Genomic DNA, 12,440 nt, shown 5'->3' on the forward strand with positions numbered 1-12,440 from the left:
TTATTAAACAATTCAACTCTGTTTTTTGTGTTGTTTATATCTCAGGCCTCTTATTTTCCTGTTCTTATGTCCCTATACAATTTTAACTTTGTATAGATCATGGTCGATGTTCTGTACTCATGCTGAAGTCATTTATATTGGATATTTTCTAGATATAAGAAAATTCCTCAAGGATTCAATAAAACATTGCTATGTTTAAAAATGTTTTCCCTTTGGTGAATTATAAACTTAAATCACTAGGGAATTAGAAATGATAAGATACTTTGTTTAGGTTCTATATAGCAACTCCCTGGGGCTTTAATTGAAATATCTAAATAAAGTTCATTTATATGATATCTCTTAATGCACAGTTTAGTAGCTCTTTGTGATCTTTAATATGCAATTATTTCAACTTATGTGCTTAGCAATTTAATATTCTAAATTGTACTTAAGACATTTTTAGAACTAGAACATTTTACAAAGACATATATTTAACAGTAACATATTGGTATCATCTCTTTACTATTTTTAATTGTGCTTTTTGAAATACTTGGTTTGGAATTGATGCTAAGGTTTTGTACATTCTGCACTTATTTTCTCACATTTTAGGTGTTTTTTTAAAAAACACAGTCAAAAATATGTGCTCTACTTTTTTTTTTTCCAAAATATATAGAATTTAATATAGAGTTAGCCTGTTTTTTTCACTCCTTGCCCTTATTTATCTTTCCTAGTGACTTTGAATATGGAAAATGGGCCAAATGCTTTGCTATTGTGAGTATGACAATTTTAATAATAACAACAAGTAATGTAGTGATGCCAAAAATAGCAAATGAGGATTAGAAAAACATGCAAAGTAGGTCATCTAGGTTTTAGATCAGAATCAAGTATTCAATACTACGTAATCATCGAGAAATTATTTATCCATCCTGAATCTTTCTTTACAAAATAAGAAAGCATAGATCTTTCTTGCCTAACTCACAGAGTTTTTATAAAAATTAAATGTGTTAAAATAAGTAAAAGGGTTAATAATATAGTTTAAAATTATGAAAATGGTAAATGCTAATTGAAATACAAACTTATAGAAAATGGCACACTCTAATTTTTGTAAAGTTTTGAAAATAAGTAATGAGTTCTCTTAATAAGCATTTTTAATGTCTTACTGTTTGCTAGATACTATGCAGGAGTCACACACAGACGTCAACGGAACGATCTCATAGGCTTATGAAAGAAGCATTCAGTTAAGCAGATAATAAGGAAACACTGTGAAATCCCTTGAGTTAGAGGCCCATCCTCTATAGTAACATAATATGGCATATATATATATACACACACACGTATATATATATATGTGTGTGTGTGTGTGTGTGTGTATGTGTGTGTGTGTGTATATATATATATCTGTGAACTAACCTTTAAGGACTAGAAGAAGAAGAGGAGCTTATTTTTACAAATAGAAGAAGAAAACTAATAGTCAAAGAAGTATGAGAAAAATCAGATGAGTTTGTGGGAGGGTCACAGAAATCAAGGAAGAACAATAATTAATAAAGATATCAACAGTGTCAAGTGCAGGAGAGAGGACCATGAGGATGCATACTTAAAAATGTCCATTAGATTTGGCAATTAAGATGATATTGATGAGTTTACCTAAACCAGGTTTTAATAGAATTGTGAAAACCAAAAGAAATTTATAGCAGATTGGGAAGCCAGGAAAGTGTAAGGACTTGTAGTCATTATATGCAAATTATTATTTCAAAATGTTTGGCTGTAAAAAACAATCAAGTTCGGGTAGTGAACCAAGAGGAGCTGAAGAATCAACGGATGTCTGTCAATCCTTTGACACTTATCGAGGGCAATTTTGAGCGGTAGATGCATAGAACTTGGACAGAAGTAGAGAAATCTTCAAGTCTTGAGGAGACATATGTTAATTGGAATGGTTAATATGGGTAAATTTGTAGATAAAGAGACAAGAATTTGAGGAAATAATGACTTCACATGTCATTGTTTTGAAATGAAAATAAACCTTCTGTTCTTAGAGTCAGACATAGAAATAGAATTGTCTTAAAGGGAATATTGTATTTTTAAAATTTTCTCTGAAAGAAATGAGTAAATGTGAAAGAGTAAAGGAAGGAAAACATAGATTGGTAAAGTAGTTTCAATCATAATTAAACTTTCATAATTTATGGCTAGAAAGTTAATATTCAAACCCAGTATTGGCCACTTACTGGCCGTGTGAACTCTCTGTGACTCAATACTTTCACCTGCAAAACTAGATAATAATAGTAATGGGTAGGGTTTCTATGAGTATTCAACAAGAAAATGTATATAAAACATTTAGCACAGTGTTTGCCACAGAGTGAGCCCTCAAAAAATGCAGTGAAAACTAGGAAAAAAAAACAGATTAAGGGAGAATAAGGACAAAACTCATGTGTAGATGAATAAATACATGGGAGATACGGAAGGTTAAGAAATTATGATAAGTGAGTTGATTATTCAGAGTGGTTTTAGCTAAATGGAATTTTCAGGTATTGGTCTTGGGAGAGAGGTTCCTGAAGTAGAAAAGAGGGGAAGTTTACTGGTGTTGTGAAGACCCAAACATTTAAAGTTTGGGCTATTGGATAGGCATCCTAAATGGGTTATGAAATCTCTCAATGCTGTGGCAAGAACTAAGTTAGAGGATATGATATGGGGTAAAGTATGAACATCTTCAATAAGCAAGAGTTGGGAGGGAAGCTTTTAAAAGCTTTTTTTGGTTTATGTCCTCTGTAAACTTTCCATTAAAAGGAAGGTTGTACCTCTTCTTCAGAATGACTTTTTTTTTTTTTATCAAGTTGATCGGCCAGCAAGTAGAAGCATTTTAGAATAAGAAGGCATTAACAAAGTAGAAAAAATAATTTAATATTTTATTCAGTATGTGCTATGTTCTGAATGTCTGTGTCCCTCTCCCCGAATTCATTTCTTGAAATCCTAATCCCTGAGATCACAGTATTAGGAGTTGGGTACTTTGGATGATAATTAGGTCATGAGGACCAAACCCTGATGAATGGAATTAGTGCCCTTATACAAGGGCCCAGCAAGCTAGCTAAACTTTTCCACCATGTATGGACATAGAACGAACAGTCTTTGAACAAGTGAACAGGCCCTCATGAGACATAGACTCTGTTGCCACCTTGATCTTGGACTTTCCAGCCTCCAGAACTGTGAGAAATACCCTTCTCTTGTGTCTCGATCAACAAGAAGCTACCCAGTTTATGGTATTTTGTTATATCCCAAATGGACTAAGAAAGTATATGAACATCTGTATTTTATGAACAGTTAATAAAATTAGTTTAAATTACCTGTTTGGCTATAAAATCTTAAGTGATAAGGTAATTCTTCTTATGAAAGTCTATCTTACAACTTTAAACACCTAAGTAAGGAAGGTACATAGGATTTCAGGAAGTGTATACGTTTCCAAGGTTTCATCTTAATCATCATTGTTTTTTTCATTTTTAACTTCATCTTCTGGATATTCAAACAAAAATATAAACATCTTTCATTACTTTCCATGTTTGTTATCAAATTTGTATTGGTAAAAATCTTCATAGTGTGCACTCACAATTTAATAAGTAGATCCTCTTTTTTATTATCAATTTCATGATAATAAAATTTCTTGGAAAGGTGGGAAAATTCTTACCAATTTTAATGTCTGTTCATTGACTATAATGCCATCTGAGGACTAAACATATTGTCATATAACATTAATAACTCATTAATACTTCCTCTAGATCTGCTTGCTATCCTGAATGGGTTTAGCATCTCATTGAAAAAATATGTACTGCAAAAATACATGTCAGATACTTTAATTTCTTATCAATTTAGTTTTGTTTCATTCTAAGTTTATAACTTTCTTAAGTTTCCAGTCAGAACTAGTTTGGATGTGCAAAACAAAATTAATAATATTTCATAATTATTACTATTTAGTGAATCCAGAGTATTTCAATTTATTCTAAGTATATGTCACAATAACATAAATGTCATTGAAAACAAATTCATCTGCTCTTTCTTGGCCTGAATATATAGTATCTATAATAGTGATTCTGTCAGTTAACCAGACACTGGGTGCCAAATTAGCTAAGCATCTGGCATAAAGAATTTGTCTGTCACTCAAATATGAGAATGTTTTTGGAGGTTATGGTTGACTCCATAGAGATTAGGCAGAAAGACTGAGTTAAATCTGAGAGAATTTTAGAAAACCCACCCTAGCTTTAGAGATTGCATGATGATGGTTCTGGAGCTGATCTAAAGGCCCCAGTAAGTTATCATCTGCACCTGGAATATTTGGATGTCCTTTGGTAATTGTTATAATGTGGGCAGAAGTTTTGCTTTTATGGTGAATCTATGAATCCTATAGCACCCTATCACTCAGTACCAATTTACCACATGTAATAATGAATAAACAGCTGAGACAATAATTCTAATACATTTTCATGCCTTTCTGTACTTCAGTACCATATTTTCCTCTAGTGTCTTAAAGAAATGGTATTGGCCATGAAATATCTATTTAAAACATAACATTTTCCCCCATTTACTCACCTGTATTTGATCTAACTGAGAATAAGTAATTTAACTACATGTGAAGAATAAATAAATTGACTTTTAAATATGAATCAATGGTTTTAAGAGCCTGATCTTTAGATTGGATTCATTCTAGTACCAGTAATTTCCCTGTTGGACTTTATATTCTAACCACACTTAGCATTGAAAAATAACCTTCATTCTTTGAAATATATCCAGTTTTGTTAACAGCATGCTTTGATACTAGAAGATTTAACTTTTATGGTTTTGAGTAGCCTGCAAAACCACAGCATGTAATGATTTGTAATTTCTCTGAATCACTAATTTGAATCATATGCATTTTTATCACTAATTTGAACCATATGTATTCTGAAGTTGGGATGAATAAATAATTCTAACAGGTAGCTTAGTACTTACATACCTAAACAACAACAACAATAAAAAATAATGTCAACTCCTAACATCCAGAAACTGCCATGGTAGTAACATTTAGGCTTTGGTGTGATTACAAGTTTTCCTGCCATTTACAACAAAGTCTTGATGTTCTCCTATTGAACATAAACAACTTCACAGTGCATTAACATTAGACAATGTCACTCTCTGGCCACGATGAAGCAAAATAAAAACAAGACCACTCAATAACCATGTCAACGCCCAGACAAAAACAAATTGCCCCAACCATAAAATATCAGAACACTTCTCTTGGGGTATTAGTTTTCTATTTTTGCCACAACAGAGTACCACAAATTTATCAGTTTTATTATTGCACAATTCTGTAGATCAGATGTCCAGATACAGTAGAGCTTATCTGCGTTTTTTGCTCTAACACAACACGGAAATTGAGGTGTTGGCGGGGCTGTATTCACTTCTGGTGGCTCTGGGGGAAGAATCTACTTCCAAGCTCATTCAGGTTTTTGCAGAACTCAGTTTCTTTCATTTATGAAAATGAGGTACTGCTTTCTTTTCTGGCTGTTAGCTAGGGGCTCTTTTCACCTAGAGGTTGCTTGCACTGTTTCTTATGATTTTCATGTGATCCTCCCCTTAGCAATGGTGAGTAGTTAGACTTCAAATCTCTCTGACTTCTCCTCTGCCACATCACTCCTGCCTTCTCTGCTTTTAAAAAAAGATTATGAGTGACTAGACTAGACTCACCTGGATAATATAGGATAAATTCCCAGCTGAATTATTCATTCAATTAGTAATTAAACTAGTGATTCAGAAAAATTACAAATCACTACATACTATGGATATTCATAAGATCCATGACCTTAATTACATCTGCAAAGTCCTTTTTGCCATACAAGGTACATGTTAGATGGATCCAGGGATCAAATGTAGGAGTGGACATCTTTAGGGGACCATTCTGCATACCACACCTGGCTAAGATGACTGACTGCTGGTCCGATACTGAGATGGTTAATACTGACTGTCAACTTGATCAGATTGAAGGATACAAAGTATTGATCCTGGTTGTGTCTGTGAGGGTGTTGCCAAAGGAGATTAACATTTGAGTCGGTGGGCTGGGAAAAGCAGACCCACTCGTAATCTGTGTGGGCACAATCTAATCAGCTGCCAGCAATGGTTAGAATATGAGCAGGCAGAAAAGTGTGAAAAGAGAGACTGGCCTAGCCTCCCAGCCTACATGTTTGTCCCGTGCTGGATGCTTTCTGCCCTTGAACATGGGACTCCAGGTTCTTCAGTTTTGGAACTCAGAGTGGCTCTCCTTGTTCCTCAGCCTACATATGGCCTATTGTGGAACCTTGAGATTGTGTGAGTTAATAATGTGTGTGTGTCTGTGTATATATTATAATATATATAATGTATATATAATAATGTGTATATATATAATGTGTGTGTATATATATTCCTTTAGTTCTGTCCCTCTAGAGAACCGTAATACATATACTAATGACAGTTTTATCTTTCTTCTTGTCTCTCCTCTCTATAAATTAGATTTATTAAAAAATACTCAATCATAGAATGATCTTTAGTTGCTGAGAACATCTAATGCAGAGCGTAGTCCCACTTCCTTAATCACCTGACTCAACTTCGTAACACCTAATAGGACCCTAAATCCTTTAGCAAGTCTTTTCTAACACCCTCCTATTGAGACTAGAATTGTTAAATAAAATACAGGATGCTTACTGAAATGTGAATTTCAGATAAACAAATATGTTTTTAGTATAACTACGTTACAAATATTGCATGGAAAACATTTATTAAAAAATTCATAATTTATATGAAATTCAAATTTAAATGGGTATTCTGTATTTTTATTTGCTAAACCAAGCAAACCTATGAGACGCCTCGTGGTTCCAGCGGGTGTGTTTTCACTCTTGCTGCAATGAGTAATAAACCCAAATTGTTCTACTATATGTGTGTTCCTGGTGATCTTTGATTGAAGGGCATTGAAATATTTTATCAGTCTGTTTTCCCACTGCAATAGAGAACTGCCCCAGAGTGAGTAATTTATAAAGGAAACAGGTTTCACTGATTCACAGTTCATCATGGCTGGGGAAGCTTCCGGAAATTTACAATTATGGTAAAAAGTAAAGGGGAGGCAATGCACCTTCTTCACAAGGCAGCAGGAAGGAGAATGAATGCAGGAAGAATTGCCAAGGACCTATGAAACCATCAGATCTCATGAGAACTCACTCACTATCATGACAAAAGGATGGGGGAAACTGCCCCCATGATTCAATCACCTCTACCTGGTCTCACTCTTGACATGTGGAGATTATGGGGATTACAATTCAAGATGAGATTTTTTTGGGTGGGGGTGCAAGCCAAACCATATCAAATATCCAATGACTATGTCATCTCCATGTGTCAATGTGCAAGGACGCTTATGGAGAATAAAAATTATTTTAGTTTATTTTGTGTCTGGTTTGGAATAAAGTTCTTACGATGCAGCATTAAAGGTTATGGTTCCAGCAAAAAATGAGTAACAGGAACTATATTTATTCTCACCAAACATACATACACACATTATACATACATATATATATACACACACACATTATACATACATATATATGTGTATATATATGTAACTGTAACAAACACACACGGATGCCAATATATATATGCAAACGTATATGTATGTTTGCATGCATGTGTGTGTGTGTATGTATGTGTGATACAATGGATTTCAAGACACTGGTTATCAGGCAATGAAGGGTAGTGATCCATGAGAGACAGAAAATAAATTTAGTAAGCACCATAATAGCTTCAATTTACTGCTAGGAGATTATTTCTGGGATACAGTAGAGGGAGGTTGGATCTCAGATGAAGCCTACTACAATCTCTGTGTGAATAAAAACGTATATCTGAGAGCTTGGGAGGCCAAGGTGGCTAAAACTCACAGGCCAGAGTACCAGAGAGGAGTTATTTTGACAGAAAGAGAACACTATGAAAGGCCTTCCTTGGGCATTTAGCAAAAAACTTATCACAACAGGTATGTGAGGGCACCAGGTGAGTCTGGGTAAAGATTAATATTAAATTATCATAAAGAAAGTACTGAGAATTTACACAGGGCCAGAAGTAGAGCCTGTTCCCACAAGCCTGACTGAAAAATCTCATAATACATACGGCATTGATTAGAGTACCCAGAAGCATATTGTCTCAGTGCAGTAGGCAATGATTATCGATAACCTAAATGCTGCTCTGGTTCAGCCTACCAAATGCTAAAAACAATATCTAAAAAGATTAAACTGTTTCCAAGTAATTTAGTTCTGTCTTAGAACAAAGCTCAATAATATATTTAGAAATGCAGATATATCTAGCACTCAAAAAGATAACATTCACAATGTAGTGCATCCAATCAATGAATACCAGTAACGTCAAGAAGCAGAAAATTAGTACCCGTAATGAAGAGAATATTCAATTAATTGAAAATCCCAGAACTGACACAGAACTGATTAGCAAACAAAGTTATTAATGCAGTTATAATGGTATTGCATATGTTCAAATGTTAAGTAGAGAAATGAAAGATATGTAAAAAATACAAACAGAACTTTAGAAAGGAAAATAACAATGTCTGATATAAGCAAGGCACTGAACTGTACTAATGTTATATTAGACAGAGCAGAAAAAAATATTAGTAAAGTCGAGCACCTGACAATAAAAACCACCAAAAAATGAAACATGCAGAAAAATAAAAATAAAATAAAATAATTACAGCATCAGTAAACTGCGGTACAACTTCAAGCAGCATAATATGCATAGAATTGAAATCCTCAAATGACTTGGAAGAGAGGGGGAGTCATTAAAAATAGTGGTAGAAATAGTCATGGAAATTTTTAATACATATTCCGAAAGTTCAACAAACCAAATAAGAAACTTGAGGAAAATCACACCAAGAGACGTTATAGTCAAATAAAGTAAAGCAACCTCTTTAATTACTGAAATACAAAGTAAAACTGTCAACCTAGAATTATTTACCCACATACAATACCCTATGTAAAACGAAGATGAAATAAAGCCTCATTTATGTGTGTGTCAATTTGATAACCTAATTTAGAATTTACATGAAAATACACAAGAACTGGAATAGTCAAGGAACTTCAAAAAGAAAGAACAAATTTGAAGGAATAATAATAATATCTGTTTTAAGGATTTATTACATTAATCAAGCCTCTGTGGTATTGTTGTAATAAAGCAAAAAGTGTGTTAATGGAAAACATAATAGACCTGCATATAACTTAAAAATTGATTTTAGATGAAGGCGAAAAGACAATTTACTGAATAAATAGTAACTGTTTCAATAAATAGGACTGGAACAATTTACTATCTATATGCAAAGTAAGTGAACATCAATTTGTAACTCAAATCATAGGCCAAAATAGGCTCAAAAATGGATCACAAACTAAAATTTAAAGTCTAAAACTATGAAACTCCTAGAAAATTCAGAGCAGAAATATTTGTGTCCTTGGATTGTGCAAAATTTTTTTAGATATGACACCCAACTCATGGCCTTACCAGGTCAAGGTCCCGGATCCTCGGGTCCCTTGACGCTCTACCCATGGAGGAGGAGGAGGAAGAGGATAAGTACATGTTGGTGAGAAAGAGGAAGACCGTGGACGGCTACATGAACGAAGATGACCTGCCCAGAAGTCGTCGCTCCAGATCATCCATGACCCTTCCGCATATAATTCGCCCAGTGGAAGAAATTACAGAGGAAGAGTTGGAGAACATCTGCAGCAACTCTTGAGAGAAAATATATAACCGTTCACTGGGCTCTACTTGTCATCAATGCCGTCAGAAGACTATTGATACCAAAACAAACTGCAGAAACCCAGACTGCTGGGGTGTTCGAGGCCAGTTCTGCGGCCCCTGCCTTCGAAACCGTTATGGTGAAGAGGTCAGGGATGCTCTGCTGGATCCGAACTGGCGTTGCCCGCCTTGTCGAGGAATCTGCAACTGCAGTTTCTGCCGGCAGCGAGATGGACGGTGTGCGACTGGGGTCCTTGTGTATTTAGCCAAATATCATGGCTTTGGGAATGTGCATGCCTACTTGAAAAGCCTGAAACAGGAATTTGAAATGCAAGCATAATATCTGGAAAATTTGCTGCCTGCCTTCTACTTCTCAAATCTTTCTTATAAAAGTTTCCAATTTTTTCACTGAAACCTGAGTTAAGAATCTTGATGTTCATCCTGTTTCATAAGAAACTCCAATCAAGTTAATCTTAGTAGACATGTGTTTCTGGAGCATCATGGAAGGTATATTACTAGTTACACTTTGCCCTCCTGCCGTTTCTTCTCTGCTCCCAACCCCCATCTCATAGCATCCCCCTCTATTTCCAATGCCCCTCTCCAACTGCTTAGTTTTTGAATTTCTTTTAAATTACAGTTTTATGAAAGCATATTTTATTTACTTGGTGTTGAAATAGCCCTCATAAAACCTAAGCACTTGGAAACACAATAAAAGTATTAACTAGATCTATTGAATTTCAGAGAAGAACCTTCTAACTTGTTTACGCAAAAACAAGTATGATTTAGCATTCATACTAGTTGAAAGTTTTAATATAATCAAGGCACAAAAGTCTTAAAACCATGTGGAAAAATTAGGTAATTATTGCAGATTGATGCCTCTCAATCCCATGTATTGCGCTTATGTTACAAGTTGTTATCACAGTTGAGACTTAATTTCTCCTAATTTCTTCTGCCTGAAGGGTAAGTGGTGCGTCCAGCTTACACAATCATGATTCAAAGGTTGGTGGGCAATGTAATACTTTAAAAGTATGATGGAAGAGCTATCTGGAAATTATGAGTAGGTTGAATTTTCGGTACAAAACTTTAGTATAATTGTAGTTTGCAAAGTTTATTTCAGTTCACATGTAAGGTATTGCAAATAAATTCTTGGACAATTTTGCATAGAAACTTGATATTAAAAACTAGTCAGTGGTTTTTTGCAGTTTCTTGAAAATTTATAAACCAGGCACAAGGTTCCATTTAGATTTTAAGCACTTTTATAACAATGAGAAGTGCCTTTTTGGAGATGTAACTTTCCGCAGTTTGTTAATCTGACATCTCTGCCAGTCGAGTTTCTGGGCAGATTTCCTGTGTCAGTGTTCCCACTCCTTGTTGCATTAATCAAGTTATTTGGTAAAGGCGGAATCTAAGTGTTTGTATGTCCCAATTTACTTGCATGTGTAAACCATTGCTGTGCCATTCAATGTTTGATGTGTAGTTGGACCTTGAATCAATAAGTGTAAATACAGCTTTTGATTTGTAATGCTTTTATACAAAAGTTTATTTTAATAATAAAATGTTTGTTCTAACTTGAAAAAAAAATTGGACTTAAAAATATTAAGAATTTCTCTCTGAAAGATGCCTTCAAAGGAATGAAAGGCAAGCCAAAAGTATATATTAGATAAAGTGTCTTAGTCCTAGAATATACAAGGAACTTTAAGGATTTGATTGATGATAATGGGGAAAAACAACAATGAAAAACTAAAAAATATTTGAATGGATTCTTTATCAAAGAAGATATAACCTATAAAAAGATGTTCAAAAGCATTAGTTATTACAGATATGCAAATTAAAAATACTATGCAATATCACCACACACCTATTAGAATGACTAAAATTAAATGTCTCACATAACAAGTTGGCAATAATGTGGTTTAACGTAAGTTCTCCTAAACTGTGTTGATTGACCTTTGTATGTTGAAACTCCCTTGCATTCCTCCAAATAGGGATACATCCTACTTGGTCATAGTGTATAATCCTTTTCATATGCTACTAGGCTTAATTTTCAAATATGTTGTTGAGGAATTTTGCATCTATATCCATAAGGGATAACAGTCTGTATTTTTCTTTTCCTGTGGTGTCTTTGTATAGCACAATATCAGTGTAATTCTGGTCTCATAAATTGGATGTTTCCTCCTTTCCTATTGTTTGAAAAAGTTTTAGAAGGATGAGATGGGAACTAATTCTCCTTTAAAGTTTTGGTAAAATTCGCCAGTAAAATCATACATTCCTGGACTTTCCTTTGTTTGGAGGTTTTTGATTACAGGTTCAACCTCTTTATTTGTTATAGGTCTGTTCAGAGTTTCTGTTTCCACGTGATTAATTATTGTAAAATTGTGTTTCAAGGAATTTGTCTACTCTACAATATTCCATTTTTGGGTCTACAATAGCTTAACAATGCTCATATAATCCTTTTTATATCTGTAACATTGGTAGTAATATATCCACTTCAAGTTCTGATTTTAATAATTCGAGTCTCTTCTCTGTTTTTCTTCTTTAATCAGTCTACTTAAAGGATTGTCAATTCTGTTGGTATTTCCAAAGAACCAACTTTTGGTTTAATGAATTATTTATATTGTTTTTCTATTATCTTTTTTGTTTATCTTTGCCTTAATATTTACTCTTTTCTTCATTATGCTTCCTTTAGATATAGT

At 34.0% G+C, this 12,440-nt stretch overlaps 1 pseudogene; it reads left to right on the forward strand.

Moving 5' to 3' along the window:
- Positions 1–9,496: 9,496 nt before the first annotated feature.
- Positions 9,497–10,485, forward strand: LOC103232956 (cell division cycle-associated protein 7 pseudogene; annotated as a pseudogene).
- Positions 10,486–12,440: the final 1,955 nt, after the last annotated feature.

Source organism: Chlorocebus sabaeus, chromosome X (assembly GCF_047675955.1).
Source record: "Chlorocebus sabaeus isolate Y175 chromosome X, mChlSab1.0.hap1, whole genome shotgun sequence".
NCBI lineage: Eukaryota > Metazoa > Chordata > Mammalia > Primates > Cercopithecidae > Chlorocebus > Chlorocebus sabaeus.